Genomic DNA, 7,560 nt, shown 5'->3' on the forward strand with positions numbered 1-7,560 from the left:
TGTAAAATATCTTTTACTTAAAATAAAAGTTATGGAAAATATTTTCTAAAATAACTAAATATGTGTTACGCCTCTCACACACATTTTTGACTTTATTTTCAAACATAAATCTCCGCTATCACTCATTTTAGCATGCAGACAAGAATAAATTATGAGTTTGGTAAATTTCAGCAAGATCTGAGACTAAATCGAAGTGAGTTTCAAACTAAGCTAACCCACAATTATCTTTTTGATCAACATCTCCTTATTCTGTATCACCAATACTTCTAATTCAGGAAAGCACATTTAATCAGACTGCTAAAGTATTAACAGTCATAGAGAGAAACATTTCTGAGGTGGTGATTATTATTTTATCATTATTATCATATTATTCCTTCTAAACACAGTTTTAAATTCAGATCAGCTTCACATATCCTTCTAATTATCTACATTTTATTTGACTTAGGTTAGGGCCACCTAATCTTATCTGTAATTACAAGCATTTAAAAAAATATATATATTACAGTTTTATATTTTCGAAATGTGCATATTCAGTACCACATCTACATTAAAAGAGAGCAATATATTTTTAAGTTATATTTTTTCAAGTAAATGTATTTTTTAAGACCTTTAACAAATCCAATAGCTAGAGCGGTGGCCTTCAAAAAACCAATTCCAAACTAAAATGATTTAAATCTGACTTATATGCCTTAAAAAAATTGAGAAATTAATAAATTATAATGACAATTCGTATATTTTATATTTTTCAAAATTAGGTAAATCTATAATATATCTTGATTCACGTTTCTCCAAATCCTTCAACTTTGCTACGACCTTGTTGTAGGCTAATATTTATGTGTTATTTTGGCCAGAATTTCAAGCATTTATGCCACAATGTAAGCTCAAGTGGGGTTGAGAGTGGTCTTCCTCGTGGTGTCATGCAAACGAGCAACGTTGTGCGTAAAGTTTTATATGCCATTTACATTTTATTCTATCTCATCTCATGGCTGAGTAGTTTCATGCGTGTCCTGTATTGTCCTCTCTGTCCTGGGCTGCACTTGTTTTTACTCGCTTTGTTTTTCGTCCATTAAATGCTACATACTCGTACAGCCAAAAGGCAGTTGTTTTGGCAACTGTTGCTGTTACTGTCGCCTGGTTTGTATGTTATTCGCCCCCTCCTTGTTTGCTTGTATTTGTTTGTTTGCTCCTGTCTGTGCCTGTTGTACTATGTACTATGTATGCATGTATATTTATTTACCCAATGCCAAAAAAAATATGTAGTTTTAAATGTAATTCTTGGTGCAGCTGGGCCCGTCCTTGTATGCTGCCTACCGTTCACATACCTGCATACAAGCTCCTCCATTGTACCGAGAGCAGTGCAGTGCACGGCAGGCTGCTCTTCAGGCTTCGAGTGTTACTTTTGGCAATGTGCTCGACGCCTGTAGTACTTACTACACACTTCAGCAGATTAAGCGCTGTACGGTTATTTTTTCATTCTGAACCATGTGGCCCTGGTTGTCTGCACGAACTACTCATCGGTGTCGGTCCGGTTGGCAGGCACATGCATAAATATTATAAAGTGTGTACGAAGGTGAGTGCAGAGGGGGCCTCCTCAACTCCACATGGAGCCAAACGCTTAGGCAATGCAGTTATAAATGGGTTGGCTCACTCTCAGTCGGAATCATGGGCTATGCAGTAATATTGTAGTTGTAGGCCAGGATTCTTGGCAAACACTTTGGTTTCTTGCAATGGAGCCCTGCCATTGCAATGTAATGTATGCTACCATCTAATGTTGCTGTGTTGGCCACAAAATTTCATAAATTTTCTTAGACTTCATGAGGGAGCAATAAGATATTGCCACTGATATCTGTAAGCAGGCAACTGATTTACAAGCACTTGATTTGTGCCCCTTTCTTATTAGGCATTAGGCATCTCATATAAAGTGCACATTTATCATCTCATATTAATTTCTATAACTAATTGCTACTGACTATTTGTCATTTTATTTATTTTTTTTTTAGTTGATATGATTGATGTATTGTGAAAATTGCTTATTGAGCAGATTGCAAAATGACTGCATTTTATTTTCGTATCGTGAAAATGCGCCTAAAGTAAACCATTCTACAATCTTAAGTATTTTTTAATGCTATTATTCGCTATAAATGGAACTGAATTTTTTTTTGTGATGCTGCTAAGTACTTAGACCGATGTTTTTTTTGGCAAGTCATGAAGTTTACTGAAATTCTTGCATATACAAGTATGTTGTTTGTGTAGACACTTTTTCTACTTACTTGGCTAACTTATAGCAAACCAAAATCTCTCACTTGTGCCAGTAAAATATATTTGTATATACTTGTACATACTCGTTTTATTTTCCCTTTTACCAATTATAGCTTGTGTGATTAAAGAAAAACAAATGATTTCTATTGACCTCATGTGGCCTCATATTCTCAAAATTTCATTGCTTTTAAATCACTTTTCTGTTAGTTTCAGAAAAAACTCTAAGACTTGTTCTTAGTTACACATTAAATTGCTTGATGAATTATAATAAAGTATATACGACGATCCACTTTTAATTAATTAAACCATACAACTGCCAGATTTTATCATCATTGCATAAATAAATGCATGTTCAAAAACAGTTATTAAGTGTGTTTTGCTGCGCACTTGTCACAAAATTCCAAGAAATTTTCAAAAGCTACGAATAACTCTCATTAAAAATGTCCTCTGATGTAGTCATTCTGAGAAAACAGGCATACGAATACGCGTGCTTAGATAAAAAAAAAATCATTTACTAAATATGCCTTCGAAATTGCAGACATTTATAAGCGTCAACTAAAATTAGACGCTCTGCACATAGGAATCATAGGAAGCTTGTTTCCTGTTTGGAGCTTACTTCGCACAATTAGGTTCACTGGTATAAAATTGTTTTGAGTTCTTGGAAATACCAATAGGTAAACATTTCATGCACACGTCCCCAACCCACAGCCACTCACTCCCATGATAAGGTGATGGGTGTATGCCAATCTACAATTGTCGCTTACTCTACTTGATTTGCCGCGCTAAATAACTTTTGACACACAACTGACAGTGAATGGAATGGGAAGCAGCAGGAAAAAAGGAAAAGGAAACTGAATGATCAATATGGCCATACGTGTATTTGCATGGCTTCGATTTCTTTGAGCAAGGCAAACAATTGTCGGGCAACCGGTTGGGCAATTTGTGAAGCGGTATTGCAAATAATTTCCTGTTAACTGCAATTAAGTTCATGCCGCACGGGCATTTGGGTGGGTGGGTGTTGGCAGGACATGCACAACATACAAAGGAACAAAAACGAACAAAAAACGGCAGAGAGTCAAACAAAACGGTATGAATAATTATCCAACTTACATGGGCACTTCATTAAATAGTGATTAAAATGCAGCTTCTTCTGTTGAATGCCGATCCACATCAGCCATTGCCACGGAACGTGCAGTTATTATTTATCGTAGGTTCAAATAGTAATGCCTTTATTTTTATTGAAAATTTGTGTAAGCTTTCACAAGCCAGCCAAGCCAAGCGTCTTGGCCAATAACAAATTGACACGCTCTCCGGGTCGCTTCGACCGCTTGGGATAAACGTATATGGGTATACGTATATGCGGGTGTGGGCTTGTTGAGCGATATGTTAAGCTAGGATTTGTCGTATGCAAATATTTAATTAAATTGCATTTTCATTTACTGGCGGGCGAATTCCTTTTACGGCCGCACCACGCGCTCGCCGACTTAATCGCGATAACGACAATGGCAATAACAACCACGGGGCCATTGCTGTTGGCAACAACAACAACAAGAACAACAACAAGAGAACAAGAACAGCAATGCGTCTGGCAAAAATATGTATTTTATGAAAGTACACAAACAATGTGTAAAAACGGGAAGTTGAACACGCGCGTTATACTTTCGCCTTGCCGCTCGATGTACGGGCTTAAAATTTTAATAAAGTCATACACACGCACACGGCTACTACCAAAGGACGCACAGGACGCAGGACGCAGGAAGCAGGAGGTAACAGTGGCAACTTAGCCGTGTTAACCCTGGCGTCGACTATTTTGTTTTTCCTGTTTGTATTCTGCTGGTTGTTGTAGTTATTACTGTTGCTCTTGCTGTTCTTGTTTTTGTTGGTGTGGCAAGGCGCGAGTTTGCGTTGCTTTATCAATTTTTAATATCTATTTAACATTTCAATCAACATTCAACGGCAAACAAACATACACTTGTGCATATTTAAAATTAATTAATATTTAATTTTTCATTTATTGTATTTTTGTTGTGCGTTATTTGCGCTTCATTTTTTAACGCGATAATGCAACGTGGACGATGCCGATGCCAAGGACGAGGAAGTGGGCGACGACGACGATACGCGCGTAGCACGCTAATAAAATTAAACGGCGACCAGTGCCGAGCGTGTTATAACAACAATATTGCGACAGCAATAAAATAACAACAACAATGCACAACTACACACAATAAGCACACACACCAGTCGTTGTGTCTGTAGATTTTGGATGACCAAAGAATGGAGCGTCGTTGCGTATCCTTGAGCACGTTGTAGCGTCACGTTCCGACACGAATACGAAACTGAGCAGCTAGGCTAGCAAAAAGGTTGCACGAGCCGCCCAAAATGTCCTGTCGGTGGTCGATGCTGACTCGTGAGTCGTGAGCCACAAAAGCTTCGTGTCCGCTCCGTTGTCGCTCTTGTCAGGGAAATTTCAGTTCGTAAGCGCGTTCAGCATCGGCCACATCCTCGTTTTCACTCAATTACGAATGAAAGTAAAAATTTCATTCGAGCGCAAGTTAACTCCGACGTCGGCGTCGACGTCAACGTCGCTCTTGTCGTTAGCTGCCGACCAACCTGCCAGCCTACCAGCCTGCCAGCTTGCTCTGTTTGAGTTTGTTTTGGTTTAAATTGCATTGACTTGATGATGCTTGAGGCCAGAAGTAGGCCTATCCCAAGCTTCTTTTTTTTGTAGCCCGTTCATTCGCTCGTCTATTTGTTGTTCGCCTGCCAGCCCGCCGGCACTCTTATTCCTGCTTCAGGCTCGATTTGCTGTTGCTGCTGTTGTTTCCTGAGGCTGACACCACACTTGGCAGTCCAATGCAAATACGCAAGTTCTAGTTGCCGAGCACTGCCACTACTTGAGAAAGAGCAGTCGCCTTAAAGACTGAAATCATTTACATTATCATTTCTGTGAAGACCCTGCACCTCCATTTGTTAATTTCTCTAACAAAATTAGTCTCGACCGTTACTTACTTAAGCATTAGCCTACTGCCAAGTGTGGCAAACCTGAACAAATTTATGTTGATAAAAAAAATAAAACAACATCCAACAGACCAAAGAGCGAATTTCCTCTCGCTCTCTTTAATCCACGGTCATGCGCCTTGCTATCCTTCCAGTGAGTGCTTGGGTATAAGAGAAATATACTAGCTATCGGGGCAGTCCTTTTGCACTTTATTCAGCAAAAAGTCTGCGAAACGTTCACAAATACTTTGTTTAACGGCAATTTGTATTTACAAAGTACTAGTTTGAGAAATATTTGTTGTGTGCACGCAGTCTATAATTTAATTTAATTACATTTTAATGTATTTAGATCAAGTCTATGTGTAGGCGGTAGGGAGGGGGTCGGGGCGCTTTCAGGCCTGTGGCAGGCGATTCGTAACAAATACAAAACATTTTCGTGAAGCTCGGCTGCAGTATTGAAAATGAATTTCAAATAAAAGACAGCAAATATTTCGAATTTGGCCTTTGGCTACATTTTCATGATTTTCCATATCTGCGTATATAAGCGTGGTGAATTAATAATAATCAGCATTGTCCATATAATTTTTTTGGCTTCGCTTACCCGATCATGTTGCGTAGCCAGGGGCACACGCACCACCTGCTGAGGATTCGGTTTGGGATCCTTGCTGCCTTTGGTTCCCTTGGTAGGGTTGCCTTTAGTTTTTGGTTGCTCTGGCATTTTGACTGCCTACTTTTTTCTGTTTGCTCGTTGTTTTTTTTTTTCCTTGACTCAAACCAAATAATTTAATGCTTGCCGTTTGCTTTTATTTACATTTTATGAATTTAATATGCCACATGCGCCGCCGCCTACTTGGTGCCCCCTAACGCTATGCATATTTGATACATACATACGAACCTATATATAGTATGTACGTACGTTTTGTGTGACAGCGGGCAGGTAAATGTCTGAGCTATATGGCCACAGGCTTTAAAGCCAGACAACTAGACAGGCGGCTGATGCGTGGCAGTCGTCATGGACACACACACACATGCGTACATTCATATCACCATGCAACAATACATCATAAATGTCAGCGCCTGGAATTCCGTATAAAGCCATATAAATGAGTCTACTTTAAGGCGCGCACTATATATTTATGTACTTAGTTGTATGACCATATAAATGCATGAATGTGTGCTTCAGCGTCTCTGTCTGTGTCTGTGTCTGTGTTGCGGCGAAAATTGTCTCGCTGTTGTGAAATATGTTTCCACACAGTTCGACTAAGGGGCACAAACTCAGAGCCCATGTTCCCAAATGGCAGCTACTTGGTGCTGCTTTCTTTAGTTGCTAAATTAATTTGCATAAATTATGGCATATGCAGTGCATGGGCCGCCGCCAGCCTAGTCTTAGCTCATCTCTTATTGCCTGCCATTCAGCGTGGCTTTTGGGGGGCTAACATTTCGATTTATCATTGGACTGCTTAAAATTTTCAAAAATAAAGAAATGCAGAAATAAAGTAAAAAGAAAAATGTTTAACAACTTCCCATGCCACAACACAGCACAGCACAGTACAGCAATCATTCATTCATTCATTCATTCAAACATGCCGACAGTTTGCCAGTCCAATGCTCCTTGCTTCCGCACCCACGACCTCTCACATTCATTTGCTTCATTCCGCTCGCACTTGTAATTTGCATTTTTTTTTTCACGGGCATTGTCCGCACATTTGCAGCAGCCACCACCCTAGCTAGCATTTGGCGAAGTATCTCTCTGAGTCGATGTGGGTGTGGGTGTGTGGTGGGCCCTGGGCACCCTTGGGCGCACCCCATAGCAACAAAGTTGATTGTCTGCTAAAGAGCATAAAGTCGTAATGGAGTGGAGGCAAATAAACATAAAATGGCATAGAATTGTGGGCACAAAGGCACACAAAAAAAAAAAACGCACGCGTACGCGCAAATGTTACGTCAAATCACTTTATTTCACTTGTTTTCAATTTCCCAGCCATTTTACTTTACCGTTGTGCTTTCCTCCTTTGCATTTCTCTGCTTCACAGTGCCCATGGTCCGTCGTTGCTGGTACTACAATATTTACCTTTAGTTTGATGAAGTGGGCACCGCTAGGCACGTAGCCTGCAGAGCATAAAGCGACAATTGACTTCAGAGCTGATCAGCAACAACAACAACAACAGCAACAAGATGAGCAGCCAGTCGTCACTCAAAGGTGCTTGAAACAAAGAGTGCCTTGACAGTAAAACCTTTCGCCCCCTGACCTTATCCAGCGCTTAGCCTACTCGTAGTTTACAAGAAATTCATTAGAGTGTCTTG

At 39.7% G+C, this 7,560-nt stretch overlaps 1 long non-coding RNA gene across 1 annotated transcript; it reads right to left on the reverse strand.

Moving 5' to 3' along the window:
• Nucleotides 1-5,503: 5,503 nt before the first annotated feature.
• On the reverse strand, nt 5,504-6,104 carry LOC115621678. Its single transcript, XR_003995283.1, has 2 exons — nt 5,858-6,104; nt 5,504-5,788 (listed from the first exon to the last, which is right to left on the reverse strand). It is a non-coding gene; the product is annotated as an uncharacterized LOC115621678 (long non-coding RNA).
• Nucleotides 6,105-7,560: the final 1,456 nt, after the last annotated feature.

The sequence above is a fragment of the Scaptodrosophila lebanonensis genome, unplaced genomic scaffold (genome assembly GCF_003285725.1).
Source record: "Scaptodrosophila lebanonensis strain 11010-0011.00,11010-0021.00 unplaced genomic scaffold, SlebRS2 tig00000024-arrow-pilon, whole genome shotgun sequence".
Lineage (NCBI taxonomy): Eukaryota > Metazoa > Arthropoda > Insecta > Diptera > Drosophilidae > Scaptodrosophila > Scaptodrosophila lebanonensis.